Source organism: Paramisgurnus dabryanus, chromosome 8 (assembly GCF_030506205.2).
Source record: "Paramisgurnus dabryanus chromosome 8, PD_genome_1.1, whole genome shotgun sequence".
Classification (NCBI taxonomy): Eukaryota; Metazoa; Chordata; class Actinopteri; order Cypriniformes; family Cobitidae; genus Paramisgurnus; species Paramisgurnus dabryanus.
In genome coordinates this window covers 11379633-11399773 of record NC_133344.1, presented here as the reverse complement: position 1 = coordinate 11399773, position 20141 = coordinate 11379633, and the positions used below count along the sequence as shown (strand labels likewise).

The 20141-nt window shown below is 36.4% G+C and overlaps 1 protein-coding gene across 2 annotated transcripts in view; it reads left to right on the top strand.

Annotated features, from left to right (window-relative positions):
* The first annotated feature begins 3596 nt into the window (after positions 1 to 3596).
* gal3st2 (galactose-3-O-sulfotransferase 2) overlaps positions 3597 to 20141 on the top strand; it is a 31928-nt gene continuing 15383 nt past the window's right edge. Inside the window, exon 1 of one of the 2 annotated variants that reach the window (XM_065280505.1) lies at positions 3597 to 3754. The gene's annotated coding sequence lies outside the window, so the exon portion shown is untranslated. Of the gene's footprint in view, positions 3755 to 18536; positions 18654 to 20141 lie in introns of those variants that run through there. The other variant, XM_065280506.1, reaches the window with a different exon arrangement.

The following is a 20141-nucleotide window of genomic DNA, read 5'->3' as shown; positions in this document are numbered from 1 at the left end:
TTACGTACAAATTTGTACGTTTGTAAAGCTGTAAATACGTAAACAATTTACGTATTAGTCCTGTCGAAAAGTCGATATTGTACATTTCAGTGCGTTTTAAACGTAAGTAAATGTACGTGTTGTACAACCACACTGAAACGTTAAAATACACACGTATTCTCATGAGATCACGTTAGTAGATACAGATGGGTGCATGTGCACCACATGCATATTCAGCTTTTGTGTGTGGATTATGGTCAAATCAAATGTTTTGTAGAGATTTACTGCATTTGTACCAGCTATAATGGCCACCCCTAACTGGCACATCTCGTTGGTTACATACAAATATCTGCTGTTTCCTACAGCTATTTTCAACAGCTTCATCAAAATATTTTTTGTTGAACAGTCTTACACCTCAAAACATATAGGAACTATTTAAATGCATAAGTTATTAACCCTGGAGAACCCAAGAAGATTTTGGGTAGCATCAATTAACATTGGCCAAATTTGACCGTGTGTGTTCTCTAGGGTTAAATGCATAATGGTTGACCTTTTTGTCCTAATCTGTTACAGTAAGTACTGTATGCATTTTATTGATTTCAATGAAACTTTCCTAATTGTGAACTGAATTGATAAATTGGTCTCAAGTGAATCTTGTTTTTCTCTAATGAAGGGGAATGCCTGAAGCGTTTGATCCACTGTGAAAACATTCCATGCGGTCCTTTTTTAAAGTGCATTGCAAGGGAAGACATCACTTAAGATGTTTTTGGAAAGCGGCCTGACAGACTTGAACGTCAAGTAGTGTAAAACAATATGCACTGTAGTTTAGCATTGCAAGTATAGCACAAATGGCTCCTTGCTATTGTAAATATTTAAAACCTCTCCAGTTCAAAATTTTCCAGTGACGTGCTCAATCTAAAAATATTGACATTCAAAAACACTGACATGTTCACATGTAATAAACATTTGACGTAAACATTTACTTTTCACACATTTCCCTTTAAAAAAATGGTTTCCACAGGTTATGGAATTTCTGGAATATCATGGAATTTTAGATGGTCTTTTCCAGATACTGAAAGTCAGGGAATTATCACCGATTTTTCATCAAAATGTAATCTGCTTGTTTTGCTCAATTTAGGAATTTAAGAAAAAAATTATCCAAAAAATAAATCTAACCGTTTCAGACAATTTTATGCGGTTATCCGCGGGTACCTGACCCATTGCAGGACCCCCAAGAAAAGTAGTTGAAGACCCTTGATATAGGGGGACTATTTTAAGCACCATATAGCACCTGTGTTACCACATTGTGCTCTGTTGAACCATACATAGGTGCTAAAGTGCTGCTATATCACCCTGTTTTGTTCTTCATAGGTGATACTGTATATATGTGCTATATAGCACTAAAAATGGTTTCCCTATAATTACAAGCTTTTAGTGATATTATCTGTGTCTATGTGTTTTTTTCAATATGATTTAAAACAAACCATGACTGACTGTAGGTAATATGGCACATTGCTAATAGCGAACGTAGATGGATTATACCTACTTAACCATTAAGTTATCAAAGACTTGCTTGTAAGATATAAACAATGTATACATATTTGTCACATTTATTACATTTGTAGACTTCAATGGTTATTATATTGTGAATGCTTGGCATTTATAATTCATCAGTATGGGCCCGTCTAGATTTATGAATGATGCATATAATAAAGGCAGGGCTTGATGCTTACTTTTTTCCCAAGGAACAAAAACATTTTAGTGGCGTAATGAAAATGTACCAAATGGTGTTTTTTCCTTAATCAAAAAAGACATTTACAAGGAAAAAATATTTCATTTACTGTACCTTAAACGCTTGGAGCTTAGCCAGCACTCTACAGCTGCCTGCAAGGTTCCTGTGCCTTTGTTTTCACTCACTATATACGCATCTCATGTCTTTATCATTTACTGTATATCTGTACTGTATGGGTCCATCGCATTTCACGTCTTTCTTTTCAAAGTGCTTGGGCGCTTGCGCTCTAGTAGTGTCTTCCATTGCTAAGCCAGTGTTTCCTAACCACTGTGCCATGGCAAACTAGTGTGCTGTGAATTCTTGTTTGGTGTGCCATGGGAAATAACACTGCCACATTGTTTGAAAAAGCGCTTGGAGCCAGGTTGCAGAGTTGGTCACAGGTCCATGTGTCACTGTCATCAATTCCAGGCAGGATTTCATCTTTGTGTTCATTACAAGATCAGGTATAATATTACAGTTTAACAAGTCATTTAAGCATTGCAATACAGGTTTGTGCAGTTCTATAAATGTTTATTGTAATAGTGGTGTGCTGTATGATTTTTTTACTTATCAAAACTGTGCCATGGCAGAAAAAAGGTTGGGAAACACTGTGCTAAGCAACAATGAGCTGCACTATAACCGCTGTGATAGCTCTTGCTCCATCTTAAGTTGATATGGAAAGATACAATGTTTACGTGATACAATATTGATACGGAGAGTCAAGCTGATTGGTTGGTTCTTTCTTTAAACTGCGGCGTGAACGTGGCATCTAAAAAGCTTAATATTTTCAATTCGCTGCGGCTCCGACTCGCCTGGAAAAAGGTGTGGTTTGCAATCGTCACGTTACGTATTTTGCAGTTATAAAACTTACATGAGCTATAAAACTGATTTACAGCTATGACATTTAATGTTGTGCCACCACAATAGAATTCTTTTGATACGTAATAGTTGATCAACAAAAACCTGTCTGGCCTGTCCTCGGGCACCAGTCGGTTATAAAATGTTTCTTCACTCCTACTTCACCAATTAAAAAAAATGCTTTATACCAGGGGTGTCCAAAGTCAGTCCTGGAGGGCCGGAGTCCTGCAAAGTTAAGCTTAAACTTCCCTCACCACACCTGCCTCAAAGTATCTAGTCTGCCTAGTAAGACCTTGATTAGCTGAATCAGGTGTGTTTGATTAGGGTTGGAAAAAAACTCTGAAGAGACACCGGCCCTCCAGAAGCAGGATTGGACATCCCTGCTTTATATAGATCATAACAACATATTTTAAAACACACAAACTTATGAACATGCAAAATACTCTTACAAATAAGTGTAAGACTTTCTAAGTGTCGCTTTGGATAAAAACATCTGCTAAATGCGCAGATGCATCCCTAAATTACGAATATAATTTCATTTTCTCATTTGTAAGTCACTTCAGATGATGAACTCATTTAATCGAACTGCAATAATGAGATTTGCAACGGTCAAGTTTTATAACTGTAAAGAATTCAAAGGTGTTCACAGGAAAAAGATTTTGTTTCAGACAATAATATGGCCGTAACAAATGGATTGGGTGCTACGTTTTATATACCGTATTTATTTGAATATATTTGATGATGTTGTGCTATTTGGCTTATATAAGGAAAGGGCACTACACACTTAACAACCTAGATTCCAATAATCAGAGGTGTTCACTGCCAGCACATGCTTGTTACGTAATGTCTATCATACTTGCGGCTAATTAAAAAACGTCCCTGTTTTTCATCACATTCCACTAAGAGGTACACATCATATGCCTCTGTGTTACAGCATCCTTGCAAACGCATCAAGAGGCTGGTTTTACTGGTTTGGGTTTTACTTTGTGGAGATCTACTGTTAAATAAAACCAGATCACTGTCCAATTAAAAGATACGGAGAAAAGAGAAAGATTGAATAGAGAAGGGAAAAGTGACAGAAGAATAATTGGTAATCTGTGAGCTGAACAGAGAGTGGAAAGAGAGAGCTGGGTAGAGAACCAAAATGTAAGCCAATATACATTTTTTTATTCTGCTGCTTTTGGATTTACAACATGATGCTAGGGGGTAAAGGTTAATTGATTGTATTGCTACTGTATGTGAATGTAAACATGTTTCTAGGACTTTGATAAATGTTTGTTGGAATATTAGGATGTGCAGTTGGGGGGGCAGGCGTCCACCAACTCTCGGTGGAATTCTAGTCCCATCATATGGTTTAGGACCCTTCTTTGGTGTTTATTTTTCATGCTATATGAACAGCCAATATTGTTACATATATAATCTTCCAATAATTTTGAAGGATGTAATTTGGATGAATTCAGAGTTTGGTATTACAGATTTTAACAAATTTCTTAGCAAACGTAAGCAATAGAAGTAATGCACAGTTCATATTAATCATCTTTATAAATGCTTTGATGTCAAACATTTTATCTTTAACATAAAACAAATTCTTTCTTTCATTGCGGTGTGAATATATTTCCTTGGTTTTTTTATTCTCTTTGGTACTATTTTCACAAGTAAGGTGTACATTTTCAAAACTCTTAGTACAAAAGTCTTGTAACACTTGTAAAAACACTTGTAACGCAGCTAGTCATTCTTTCAAAACTTGATGTAATGCTTTCAGTAAGTTGCACAAGTTTTCAGTCCACATAATCATTGTTTCAAATACAAGATTATTGTAATATGTACTGTAACGAGAACATTTGTTTTAATCACCGAAACACAACGGTATGATCTTCTTTCAGTTTAGTACATGTTTCAAATCGTCCTTAGAAGTGCAGAAATTAATATGCTCCAATACTGGTTTCACATTAGGTAATACACTTACATTACCCAACATTTATATAATCTATCATTTCCAAAATATATATCCTATGTGTCATCAAGTGAAGGATCAATGAAGACATCCTGTACAATCATTTGCTATCTGTCCTGCTCCATGTTTAAAGAATTTGCCAGTCTTTACACCCACACTTTTACAGTATATCTACTGTAATGACCAGTTGTGGTTACCACTATGTAAAATCAATTAGCAATAAAGAGTATATGTGGTTACACATAATTTATATGTTCGTACAAACACACATTTTATTTATGTAGTTATCAAAATCCATATACTGTATATTGCTGAAATGAAAATATATAGGTTTACCAAATGGTTCAGTGATTAACCCCCAGGGGTCCAAAAACGTGTCGATGCGTTTTGACGTGTTTTCTCCTTATCATAGCAGAATCAACTTAAAATACTCCATCATTAATAATCATACACTTATGTGTTTGACATCATTTGAAACTGTGAAGGGTCCTCTTTAATATGTGTACATTCACAATTACAATAGATCTTTGTGTTTTTGTCAAATAAAGAAAATAAACAGGGTGCGCATTCAGACATTTCTGTCTCCGTCAGCTGTCTCTCAAATCACATTACAAAATCAGTTGAAACTCCGCGAATACTCGTCACACAAACATGATACACATATCCAAAGAAAGCCTGAAATGTCTACTTTTAAACAAGCTAATTATAATCAAAAACAAATATTGACTGTTTATATAATCTGCATTGAAGTAAAGAGAGTACTGTTTTTCCTTGCTGACTTCATTATCTTTAATTCGGTCACGCCCACAGGCGGTACACGCTGTTGACATGGTAATGAGAAGCAGCTCAACACAATAACAAACAGACGAAGTAAAGTTTGATCAGATTTAAAGACTTTACCAATTGTTTGGATTATAAACTTTATACACACACGTGAGGAATATCTTCATTTATGTCTGGACATTGAGGAAGAGAAGCGTTTATCTTTAACGTTACCTAAGAAGAAGAACAATGGAGGACGTACTGGAGGAGGATATATTCCTGAAGAAACTGTAAGTCATTTGTCTTCATTTATATTTTCTATCATGTTGTAATATGCTTATGGCTTGTGCAGTTCAGCCTACATAAGCGACCTCAGCAGACTGCACGCTTCGGATTGAAAAACTTTCGCATTGTTTACAAATGAGGACGCGTGATCACGTAATGGCGGATTTCATTGTTACATGCTGTACAGTGTTAGACACCGTTATTCACTTTCGTATCCTTAATGGCAACTTTGAGTAATGCTGCACTGCGGGATCTGCTGTAATATGATATTGTTTACATGCAACGCATTCCATACATTGCGCTTTACACGCGACACCGTTTTATTATGAGCGCCGCGTTGTTTCCACGGAGACGCGAGCTCGCGCACATGGACGTCATATGCGATGTGTTTTTAAAGTTCATACTCGCTTACAGAAACACGTTTTTAAACAGAAGCTAGACGATAAGGGGATCGGCATCTGAAAACAGTTATGTATCAGTTAACCCATCAGTTATGTATGTAAGGGTATTTCTGTGGACAATTTATGTTAACAGCTGTTTATAACTCTCTTACAGGTCTGCATCCCTCTCATCAGTACAAAACTATGAAGTGGAAAAACATATTCACACTTTTTGGACATAAAGTTATATGGTAACATGAGCCACATGAAGTTTACAGCTCTGTTGTTTATCAGTTTCTTATACAAGTTACGATTTTGAATAGGGTTTGTTTCCAAATAAACTGAAAATGTCCTACTAACCTTCATTTCTATTTTGATTACATTGTTAACTTCTTAATAAACCTCAAACATGTATACATTTGTCCTCACATTCTTTACTGTAGTTCCCTCTCACATTACTGCCTCATTATGAAGCTCATTATGCAGCTCATTATGCGATCCTTTGTTTGCTAGCTGTCAATCAATATTTCTGGCATACGGCCCCTCTAAACAAAAAGTGTCTTACAATTTCTAAATCAATATATTGTTTTATGTGAATGAGTAGGCAGGATGATTTTCACATAATTTTAAAGAAAAAACGTTTCAGTTACGGATATAACCCTCATTCCCTTTGAACGGAGACGTCACGTCGTGACCGACGAATTGGGAACTCGCTTAGAGGGACCAATCTGCTTCGATAACTTCTAAAACGCCAATGAACTTGGCATTGAGATATTTGCATAATGCTGGCGCCGCCCCCCGCCAGGTGCAAATATGGAAATTAGCTTCTTTTCGCTGAGAAAGCCGGAAGAATGACCGGCCGTGACAGCAGGGAGCAGCCCCTTTGGCGACGGGACGTGACGTCTCCGTTCCCTCCTTCAGGGAACGAGGGTTACATCCGTAACCGAGACGTTCCCTTTCAGTCGGTCACTACGACGTCAGGTCGTGACCGACGAATTGGGAATCCCTACCAAAATGCCACTAGGGGCTGACCTCTTCCAGTGTAAGCAAAGCAGTGCTCTGCTGAGGGAAACGTGGGCTAGTAGGATTAACCCCACGGAAAAATACTCACAAAGGAACCCCGCTTAGGGGACACAATGTGGAGCCGGAACCCGAGCCCAACACGTAGGTTCGCAAGGATACAGCTAGTGAGAGGCTGACAGCCAATGCTCTGCAACATAGGCTGCCAAGGCAGCGGAGGAAGAACAATTCAAACCATTACGCATTTTTGTTCTGATGGCCTTCCATACTGACACTGCTATGGAGCATCAGTCGGAGGCTGTAAGCCGACTTGCGAGTCTGCTCTCCGTGCTCCCCCTGATGAGGAAAGAACACGAGAGGATACAGGCTCGATACGAACACTGTAAAATCTAATGAACGTATTAGGTGTCGCCGAACCAGCAGCTCTGCAGATGTCTGTTAGCGAGGAACCACGAGCGAGAGCCCAAAATGAGGCAACACTCCGTGTGGAGTGCGCTCTCAAATTAAATGGGCAAGGAATACCCTGCAGATTATAAGACAGGGCGATAGTACCAACTATCCAATGAGACATCCTCTGCTTAGTGACAGCTTTCCCTTTCTGCTGACCACCATAACAGACAAAGAGCTGGTCTGAGGTCCTGAGGCTTTGCCAATTCGTCGGTCAAGACGTGACGTCGTAGTGACCGACTGAAAGGTAACTCTAGACTACTAGATTATGTTTAGAAAAGTCTTGTTAAAACATGTTTAGTATGGTTTTTGTGGACTTATATCAGTGACTATTTTGCTTTTTAAAAAACCACGCATAAATTTTTTCTCTCAAAAATACAAACATGTACATACATGTAGCTCATATAATATTTTAGCCCAGTTTGTGCTGAACACAGTGGTATGAGACACTTGCCATTATTATGCTTTAAAGCAACTGAAAAAAGACCAAATGTAAGAGCATGTCAGAACCTCTGACAGTGTCCCAAAATGGTCGGACCCCAGAGGGTTAATCATTAAGTTCAGTTGGATTTGGTGCTGGTCAAATGTATTTAGGCAAATCAGATGAAAAGCGTATAAAAAGTATTGTAAGCATTGCATTGTGAAAGACAGTTACTCCACATGAAAGGTATTTCTTTGATGACACAATGATTAGGTGTGGTGAAAAAGTGAATGTATAATTTTGTGTATTGTACTAAGTCAATTGAAAATGTGATTACATGTTTGAAAAAACGGACATTTTGATGATCTGCATGCTTTGAGTTTTGTACTAACAGTTGTAAGGTTTTACCACATGTGAAAATAGTACCAAAGCGAATAAAACAAAACTGTATATAAATATATTTAATTTAAATATATTTTAAATAAATACATAATTATTGGTGAAAAATATATTTTTGTAAACATTTTCCAAATCATATTTCAGCAAATATATTTGTTTTTGTCATACTGTATGGATACTAGAACCGAGTATTAAAATAATTAATTCATTTATTTATTTATCTTTGCTATTTTTCTGGGTGTTCACATCTAAATCTAACTTTATAAAACATTCGGTAACACTTATATTTGTATGTCTGTCAACACGAGTAAAAGCATTATCGAACATAACCTAAAAATGAGCAATATCGTTTTTCAGAAATAATTAATCTTTATGTTGGTTCATGTAAATACAGGTGTTCATGTTAGTTTATTTAACAATTATAACTTTGTTTAGGGAGGTTAGGTGAATTCCCAATGACATACGATTTTATTAGTATAATGTTCTGGCGAGACGCATGTGTTTATCACTGATCTAGATCAGTCATTCAGCACATTCTGATAAACAAGCAGTGGATAAATCACACCATTATCAAGTTACTTTTTGATTCAGTTTGGCCCGGTGTGTTTCTTAACTATAAAATAATGGGTTCTTAAAATAAAACTCCTGACTTTGTAGTATTCCCAAGAGAGTCCAAATGGGAACACCGTCTCCGCAGTGACCACTGACACTTGTCCTGACGATAATTGATTTAGTTCATGAAAAACGAGAACAGATGGGATATAAAAGAGAGGAGCGGTAGATTTAATATTCTTACATGACAAATCCTGCCTAAATAGAGTACTGAATGTTGTGAACAAACGGAATATGATGAATACACACAAATCAAGACGACATGGAAAATGGCACATTTTTCTTAAAGCAGCTCGCTTTTCACAGGGACTTGTGTGTGTGTGTTTGCTGAGGCCCAGACAGTGTTGGAATTGTGTGGTTATAAAAGAAGTGATTCATCATGAAAATATAACACATAGCACACAAACACACACAAATTCTGTGACATCACTGCAGTACAATTTGCCGAATTGTATTAATTCTCATTTTCTTTCCAGCCAAACTGACACGAATTTGTACGCTTTGTCCTAATTCGTATGGATTCGTACGAAGTGAATCATACAAAAATGTATAATTATTCGGAAGAAAAAACCATACCCATAAACCCAATGTCACGGGGCAAAGAGAATTATATCTCGTACTTCTTGACTGACTTGACTCAACTCTAGCAAGACAGCGCCAATTCTCTCTTAACATTGCGTTTGAAAATGCTTTTCAGCTATTTATGTATCTATTACAGCTCAAAGAGTACAGATTCCAGACTTCACTACTTAGTGTGCTATCAATTTCTGCAGGCAAAACATGAACTGTAACTAGTTTCAGACACATCAGTTTCCCCTAAAAGGATTGAATTTAGCCTTTCCCACATTTGTGATCTTGACCTGGTGTAACCAAGTCATACAGTTTAATCTGACGGTGTTACATTACATTATACGAGAAAAAATATTTAAATGGGTAACATAGATTATCAAAAGCATCACCCACATTTAACTAACATAAAATTATTTTAATAGCTTCTAATTACTGATTACATTATTTTGAATAATTGATATCTAGTTGGTGTAAATTATAGGTTTTAGGTATGTTTGAGAGGTAGGTATGTAAGGGTCAAAAGAGACAAAAAGAGAGGCAGGATAAACAATCATTTTGAGTTTGTTTAGGAATCTGAGGACAAAGAATCAGAGAGCTAGACATTCCTGAGCAGCAGCAGCAGCAATTCGTCAAAATGGGGATGGAGAGCATCTGGTTCTGATGGGGAGCAGATTGATACACTGCTCCACTTGAAGCTTAAGGGCAACGGTTCCTACTGAGTTTTTTATTTATATTATTTTTAACCACAGGCTTGCTGTGATGTAAAAAACGGATTCGTTTCAAAATGGAAGACGTAGAATAGTTTCCGAACTGGTTGATGTAGGAATGTGCCAGCTCGGCTCTAACTCCTGTCATGTAGGACTCGATCATTCACAGTCTTATTGCTCTTTCTTCGTCTTCTGACTTTCATTCTGTTATCTGTTAAAACTAGATTTTTTCACACATCTTTGCCATCCTTATTACTTTATAGTTCATATATTTGCATGATTTAAGGGTACTCTTTGTTTTTGGGTCAGTAGCCATACATGCCTTAGTGCGAGGGCATGAGAGAGCGAGAGAGGTAGAGGGAGTGTTGTATCTGGTTTCCGAGTGTTCGCCTTTCCCTATGAAACTTTAAAATGTTTGTTGCATTATTCACGACTTTAGCCGCAGAACACTCACACTAACACTGAACCGCTGAGAACTTGCTACTGTACCTTCTGCTTTAGCTTCGCATATATGTTTGTTAAGGTTAACTGAATGTTATAGGTGAAGTCTGACTTTAATAGCTGCAGTGGGAAAGTTAGCGGTGATTTAACAAGACTTATGGGAGTATTTGGCCGAGCTTGGTCAGTCTGCTGGATATTATTATGAACTTCTGGCAAGTCGTTATATTGAATCACATATGGCTGTGAGAAAATCCCCAAGGAAATTCACTTGTTCACTGCATGCACATGTGTGCGCACAGACAAATTTAAGAAAACATCATTTATTTGAGTGCATTTGTTCCATGGTAATAAATCTGCAACTTTGCTTTCCAAGTTCTTGTGTGACATCAGCAAAAAAAATGCCAAAGGGATCCTGTTTATCACCGCAATGAATATGCATTAATCAAGATTAAGTAAACTGGAGAACGAATGGAGAGAGAGATTGGATATGGCTGGCTACTATTACGACTTGTAAATACAGTTGATTTAACTTAAAAATGAAAGTGCAAAAAGATTTTACAGTGTATTGTGTTTATTTCTTGAAACAACAGACATATATAGACATAGTTACATAGTAAATTTCAACCCATTATCATGAAATGTGTATAAATAGCACGCAGTGTGAATATCGTGCCATACATAAGCCAAAATCCAATTTTGCGTGCCGGTGATACGCCAGTCCTTCCCGTTAACTTATATGGCGCATCATTTTGTGTAATTTTATTTATTGATTTCTCATTTGTTTCTGTTTTTTAAACCATTGTGGCTTGCCAATTATAAGATTCTTATTCAGATGACGCATTTAACCACACACTGTTTAGGGAAGTTTCTCCCATCACTGTAAAAAGTAGGTTCCATTTCCTGGTTGCCTTAAACTTAAAAGTTTTTCAACTTCGTTTTTTTAAAAACTTTTTTTGAATAAACTAATATTTTAAGTTAAATTAACTCAACATTTTAAGGCACTTAGGTAACTTACTTTTTTAGGTTGAGCAAACAAATCTTTTTTACAGTGAACCTGTTGCTTAAAGTCAAACACACCTAGGGCCCTATTTTAACGATCTAAGCGCATTGTCTAAAGTACACGTCGCACGGTCTAAATGGGCATGTCCGATGCCACTTTTGTTAATTTAACGACGGGAAAAATGGTTTGTGCGCTGAGCGCAACGGCCGAAAAGGGTTGTTCATATTCTCCTAATAATGAGTAATGGATGTGTTATGTGCGTAACGTGCAATAAACCAATGAGAGCAATAAAGTAATAAAGTCAATGAGTCTCTCATCCCCTTTAAAAACCAGTTGTGCTTGCGCTATGTCTAATCCCTATTTAGATGATGGACTTTGTAAACTGAAAAACTAAGCGGAAAAAGAAGACCCCCAGTTTAAGAATAATGTAAAAAAATGTGGTGTTTTCATTTTTATTGAAATTTCTAATTTTTGGATTAAAACCTTTAAAAGCCTTTTTCTTTCAGTGATAGAAGTACAAATAGCAGGCTTCTAATTGGTGTAAATGTATTGATATCCTACATAATCATTGTAATCTGCAATATATGCAGAGATAAGGCTTGTACTCTAAAAATACAAACAAGAGATAAAGAATTTACATACGTGCGGGGGACCTGAAGCATTGCAGCACTCGGACAGCGCCATGGGATTTTTAATCCTACTGTATTGTCCTCCTTCGAATTAATGTCTTCTGACTTATGCTTACACTACCATTCAAAAGAGATAAAGGTTTAGAAATTACATTTGTAGACAAAATATAATTGTGCCAACATTATTTTATCTTTTAATCAATGGTTGACTGACTGATTAATGAAGAGTACAAGTCCATAATAAATGGAAATTCTTGATACCATTTTAAATAAACCAACTCAGGGTGAGATGTCACAAGATAGAAATCTGATGTGTCACCCCCGAAGTCTATTGCAATCTAGGCCAATCATAAGATTCTGATAAAGGTGACGCCTTTACCCTCACAGACTGTAAAAAATAAAAAGTTGGTTCAACTTGAAAAAGTAAGTTACCAGGTTGCCTTAAAATGTTGAGTTATTTCAACTTTAAAAAAATATTAGTTGACACATTTTTACACAACTTTTATTGAGTAAACTAATATTGAATAAGTTGAATTAACTCAAAATTTTAAGGCAACCAGTTGACTTATTTTTGAGTTGATCCAACAAATCTTTTTTACAGTGCACCTGTTGCTTAAAGTCGAACACCTAAAGTGCAAAATCTCTTCACCAGAGTTGTTTAAAACAGTTAACTATCTGTTTGCCGCATTGCCCACCTCCTTCGCATATTCTCTGTGAAGCCTTATGTTTAAGTATGATTGCGATTCTTTTTCCTACATTTCAGTTTGATGTCATCTAATAAAATGCTGTTTGGGCAAGATCTGTCAGCAGTGCTCCTGAAGTAGAAATAACAAAAATACAGGCCGCGAATACAAAGTCATAAACTGTTTACAACACAACATCATCCTCGCCAAGGCGCATTAAGGGAAACTTCAGCAAATAATTCTTTTATCTTTTAATCAATGGTTGACTGACTGAATAATGAAGATAAAACAAGGACAAGCCCACAATAGGAATGGGAATTCCTTTGATACCATTTAAATAAAAACCATCTCAGGTTGAGACGTCACCCAGATACCAATCTGGCGGATCCATCCCCTGAGTCTATTGCCATGTTGGCAAGATGTTGCTTGATAAAATGCCAAGAAAACCTTTCTGCAAACTCTTAAGGATAAAATGACTACACTGAAGATGATATAATACAATACAGTTTTGATTTATTTTGAGTGCCTTCGATCTCAACAAAGTTGCCATAGTTATTTTGTGTTATTCCATAGTTTAGATGATGTAATTGTAAAAAAAATGAGTTAATGTTCTAAAACTTATAGGAGATAAAATCTGGTTTTGAGTTAGCTTTTCATAAATGAACCACAGAGGAACAGAGAAACCTACTTTTTATACATAACCTCCTCTCTTTCATTTTTAATGTGGTACAATAATTGAATTATTGAACATCCCTATTTCATTCTCAGCTATTTTTAGAGAGATGCTCAAGGCAGAATACTGTATCCAAATACTGTACTTATGGTAAAATAATGAATAAGACTGTATAGTGCTATAACTGTTGTCTTTCTTTGTATTCTTCCCTTGGCATATGATTGAACTGTACCATAACCATGTTTTCACACAGGTATAATACACTGAAATGTATATATATATTACAGATACATTTATAAGTTAAATGCTTTTTAATTGCAATTGTGTCAGGCATTGTGATGATACATCATACATGGCAATGAGCGACTCAGTGTTTTAATCAAGGTAAAAAACAAGATCTAAAGCAGTCGGTTTGGTTAATTAAAAAACCTGACTGGAATAAAACAATAAAAAGAGTGACGACAATCTTTAAAAAAAAAAGGTGTAGCATGGATTTCTTTTAAAATTTACATTGAAAGCTGTTTACAATCAGAAACGGATAAAGAGATACAACATGCTGATGTATAGTATCTGTCTGCCTATCTTTAGGCATTAATGTACAGATTTGTCACGTCAAGGATGAAGATACAGAAGACGGATTTACAAAAATGACAAAACTTTAATAAAACTCAGGAATATAACAAGAACGTGCATACACAATAGACAATAACCGACAAACACTGCAACTCAAGAGGGAAATATATACACAGGACTACAGGTGGAGACAATCAGGGTAATGGGGTGATGATTACACACAGGTGAAAACACTACACACGATGAAGACTAAACATATGACAATGACGGTCCTTACAAGATTAGACGTGCTAAGGAATAATTTTTCTGTGTCATATGGTTTGCTGGTCACCACGGATCCTATTGGAGTTGTTGCTGTGGCAGCAAAGCTTTTCCAGGCAATCTGGCAGGCATATCTGAGCCAGACCAATCGATTGGTGGAAAAGTCTGCAGGCTTTAACTCATGATGTCATCATTATCGATCTTTTAGTGGGATGAATAACAAACAAAAACGATTTTTCTGTGCATGTAAATGCAATTAATGCATGGAGTGTTGACCAGTAAACAGAGTGCAGTTTATAAACACAGAATCTAGTCTATTCAACAGGGGCTGTTTGCACAAGCTGGACATACACCCTGTATGGACAATTACTCCAATTAAGTGTTTTCTGTGAAGTGCACCGTATGCATTAGACAATGACGTGTCTAATGAACAGGCTACAGTTTTCCATGTATAAGTCCTTTAAAATGTTAGTTTTACAAGTGAAATAGCTGTTGCTAAATTTAGCGATGTTGATTTAAGTGGTAAGTTTTAATGTCATTCCATATTTATTTTTCACTCTTTTTTAAGATAGAAACAGAAAATACAGGAAATGTGTCCACAAAATTAAAAACTAAATAATTTTCTGAACTAAATGTCTTCTTCAGGCATCAGTCAGTATTTAGTGTGACCTCTTGGCACGAAACACATCTTGAGCTTTTTTGAGAAGACTGAAGTCCTGAAATCATTCGATTAGAATTAAAAATTAGGAAATTTCATTTCATATAGGTTAAAAAGATCCTGCAGTTTCCTGCTATTGCTCAAGTGAAAGGGGAGTTTACACTAAATACTTGACACTTCAGCTTTTATACTGATTTATAAAACGGTTAGTTCCAATCCTTGATTTTGATTCCCGATAAAACACACCTATGACAGCTTCACCCAATGGTTCTGTTTATCACTGCGCCCTTAGCAACACACTTAGCAACCACACGTATCGGTTTGTTGTTTTTATTTGAGCTTTCATGCATAGTACACATTGGAACACATTTTGTTCATGGTCAGGGACTATTTTTTCTAGCGGAAGGAATCCTTTTTATTGATTTAACTTCATAAAAATTGCACTAATATTTTTTTACTTTAATATTGTGTGGTTACTGTTTTATAAAAGCAATAAGGTACTTGAGGCAAGTGCTATATCGTGAATAAGTAACGGCTGAAGGGGTTCGCGGCGTGCCTAACAACGCCCTTCAGCAGTTACTTATTCACGATACAGCACAGCCTCTCGTACCTTATTGCTTCCTTCAATACTACATACACATTACCTGTATTTTCTAGTATTCTAAAGAGACTGAGAAATAATAATATATGATCACTAAACAATTCCAAAAACAACATATCTAATGGTAGCATGGTGGCCTTATATTTTTCACAGTTTGGTTATTGCTAGTTATTTATCCATATAGAGAGTATACACTCATACACTCGGATCCTAATCATAGGGGAACAATTTTAAGTGCCATATAGCACCCATTAAGTACCTGTGAAGAACCCTATTGTGCCCTATAGAACCATATCTGGTGCTATAGTGGTGCTCTATCACCCCCATACGGTTCTTCATAGGTGCTTTATAGTACTAAAAATGGTTCCCCTATGATTACGACCTTGTAGTGCTATTTAGCACCAATTTTTTTAAGTGTACATGTGAAAACCTAGCTAAAGTATTTTTGTGATTTACTGCTTTCTGTGAAAATATAATGACCTATTGGTGCTCGTCATTAATTCATTTGATTAATCATTTTATTTCTGTCACTTTTAGTTTTATTCGTTTTTGCTATCTTCTCTTTGAACGGTTCACTTTATTGTTATTTATTTTCTTTGTTCAACAAGGTAAACAATGAATTGATGGTTGTCAATCAAAAAAATAACTGCAGCCCTTAATTGTACAACCCCAAATCAGAAAAAGTTGGGACACTGTAGAAATTGTGAGTAAAAAAGGAATGGAATAATTTACTAATCTCATAAATTTATATTTTATTTACAATAGAATATAAATAACATATCAAATGTTGAAAGTGAGATATTTTGAAATGTCATGCCAAATATTGGCTCATTTTGGATTTCATGAGAGCTACACATTCCAAAAAAAGTTGGGACAGGTAGCAATAAGAGGCCGGAAAATTTTAATGTACATATAAGGAAAAGCTTAAGGACTAATTTGCAACTTATTAAGTCAATTGGCAACATGATTGGGTATAAAAAGCCTGTCAGAGTGGCAGTGTCTGTCAGAAGTCAAGATTGGTAGAGAATCACCAATTCCCCCAATGCTGCGGCGAAAAATAGTTTTCTGAGTTTCTCAGAGAGAAATTGCAAAGAGTTTGAAGTTATCATCATCTACAGTGCATAATATCATCCAAAGATTCAGAGAATCTGGAACAATCTCTGTGCGTAAGGGTCAAGGCTGGAAAACCATCCTTGATGCCCGTGATCTTCGGGCTCTTAGACGGAACTGCATCACATACAGGAATGCTACTGTAATGGAAATCACAACATGGGCTCTAAAATACTTCCTGAACACATTGTCGGTGAATACAATCGACCGTGTCATTCGCCGTTGCCAGCTAAAACTCTATAGGTCAAAAAAGAAGCCATATCTAAACATGACCCAGAAGCGCAGGCGTTTTCTCTGGGCCAAGGCCCATTTAAAAAGGACTTTGGCAAAGTGGAAAACTGTTCTGTGGTCAGACGAATCAAAATTTGAAGGTCTTTTTGGAAAACTGGGATGCCATTTCATCCGGACTAAAGAAGACAATGACAACCCAAGTTGTTATTAGCGCTCAGTTCAGAATCCTGCATCACTGATGGTTTGGGGTTGCATGAGTGCATGTGGCATGGGCAGCTTACACATCTGGAAAGGCACCATCAATGCTGACAGGTTTATCCAAGTTCTAGATACATATGATCCCATTCAGACGTAGTCTCTTTCAGGGAAGACCTTGCATTTTCCAACACGACAATGCCAGACCACATACTGCATCAATTACAACGTCAAGACTGCATAGAAGAAGGATCTGAGTACTGAAATGGCCAGCCTGCAGTCCAGATCTTTCACCCACAGAAAATATTTGGCGCATCATAAAGAGGAAGATACGACAAAGAAGACCTCAGACAGTTGAGCAACTAGAAGCCTGTTTTAGACAAGAATGGGACAACATTCCCATTCCTAAACATTGGTCCTCCTCCAGCTGTTCCTTATATGTACATTAAAATTTTCCGGCCTCTTATTGCTACCTGTCCCAACTTTTTTTGGAATGTGTAGCTCTGATGAAATCCAAAATGAGCCAATATTTGGCATGACATTTCAAAATATCTCACTTTCTACATTTGATATGTTGTCTATATTCTATTGTGAATAAAATATAAGTTTATGAGATTTGTAAATTATTCCATTCCTTTTTACTCACAATTTCTACAGTGTCCCAACTTTTTCTGATTTGGGGTTGTAAAACTACTTTGCTAGTATTATTTTGCTGTCTATCATTTTATGGGTGGTACAGTATAAGGATTTTAAATACTTTTGACTTTTGATCAGCTTGTTTTTTTCCAATGCAAATTGTGCCATAGGCTATATTCCAGTGATATGAATGTAGGCTACTGTATAATTTGGGTTTGGAAAAAAAACAGCTGATCTAAAGTCAAAAGTATTTAAAATCCTTATACTGTACTGGAGGGCGAGCAGGACTTTACTTTTTGTGTTCCGAGAAATATAGTAAGGCTTTATAACGACATAAAGATAAATCCTTTTTTTAAATATCCCAAATACCATCACAAAAAATAGTTAAGTCGAGTAATCTCTTGTAATTTCATGTTTTGTGCAGTTGTAGGGAACTTTACCCATGAGGCAATGTGGCCAGCTAGCTGTTATGCACATATAATAATTACAATTACAATACTTTGTTTTTATCTTTGTGCCCACTTGCTGTTATATCTGCCTGCAGCCACACAGTGCTCGTCAATGTAAATAAGTTGACAAACCACATAAAAGAAGCTTAGCTTGTTGTCCTGCCATCACGTGACTCAGCCGTGACAAGCTGAAGCAGACACTGCTTTGAGTGAACGTTGGCATAGCGGAAAAAAAAAGAATGAGGAGAGTTGTGTGGAATTACTTTACTGCTGTTGGGGTTAGTTATCAGTAAGGATTGCTTGTTATTATATTACCATTTCTGAACCAACAAACACATCAGACTGAAGGTAAGATATAATTTTGTGCAAATTTCATTCGATTTAAAGCAAGCAAGAAGAGACTGATCTCAGTATTTGATTTTGGCATAGTTATTGTTCACTGAGTGACGAAACACACAATTCTCATCTATATCTTCTGCACACACTGGCAATCATCAGTCAAAAATATGGTAAACAACTCTCAACTTTAACATGACTTTTAACATTGCTAGTGTTATTTAGCTGTCTATCATTTTATGGGTGTACAGTATAAGGATTTTAAATACTTTTGACTTTTGATCAGCTTGTTTTTTTCCAGACCCAAATTAGTAGCCTACATTCATATCACTGGAATATAGCCTATGGCACAATTTGCATTGGATAATTTTATGATACGTTCAACCTATGATAACAATGATTAAAAACTGGAGGGCGAGCAGGACTTTACTTTTTGTGTTCCGAGAAATATAGTAAGGCTTTAAAACGACATAAAGATAAATCCTTTTTTAAAATATCCCAAATACCATCACAAAAAATAGTTAAGTCGAGTAATCTCTTGTAATTTCATGTTTTGTGCAGTTGTAGGGAACTTTTTCCCGTGGGCAATGTGGCCAGCTAGCTGTTATGCACATATAACAGGGCTCAACATAAAGGACTGCCCGGTTGCCCGGGGCAAGCGTGAGAGATGTTCGGGCCAGTAAAAAGAATTGTCACTTGCCCGATCGGGCCAGTGCTTCATCCTCAGTTACTAAAATATATTTTCATCAATGTATAATATTTATCTTGGAAGCAGACATTTACTTGAGTAAAACACGACGAAAGAAACGTTGCAATATTTTGCACAGTTTGCTGTCAGTTTACAGGTAAAGCAGAAATGTTGGGAGCCTTTTTTCGTTGGAACATGTCTGTTGTATATGTATACAATTATTTTTGACTTTTGAATTATTATTTTTAAATATGTGACACTGACATTTTTTTATTGGGGCCAGTGAAAATGTTGGCAGGGCAAGTGAAAACCTGAACCACTGGCCCGACCGGGCCAGTATAAAAAATTATTTGCGTTGAGCCCTGTATAATAATTACAATTACAATACTTTGTTTTTATCTTTGTGCCCACTTGCTGTTATATCTGCCTGCAGTCACATAGTGCTCGTCAATGTAAATAAGTTGACAAACCACATAAAAGAAGCTTAGCTTGTTGTCCTGCCATCACGTGACTCAGCCATGACAAGCTCAAGCAGACACTGCTTTGAGTGAACGTTGGCATAGCGGAAAAAAAAAAGAATGAGGAGCGTTGTGTGGAATTACTTTACTGCTGTTGGGGTTAAGTTAGTTATCAGTAAGGATTGCTTGTTATTATATTACCATTTCTGAACCAACAAACAGACTGAAGGTAAGATATAATTTTGTGCAAATATCATTCGATTTAAAGCAAGCAAGAAGAGACTGATCTCAGTATTTGATTTTGGCATAGTTATTGTTCACTGAGTGACGAAACACACAATTCTCATCTATATC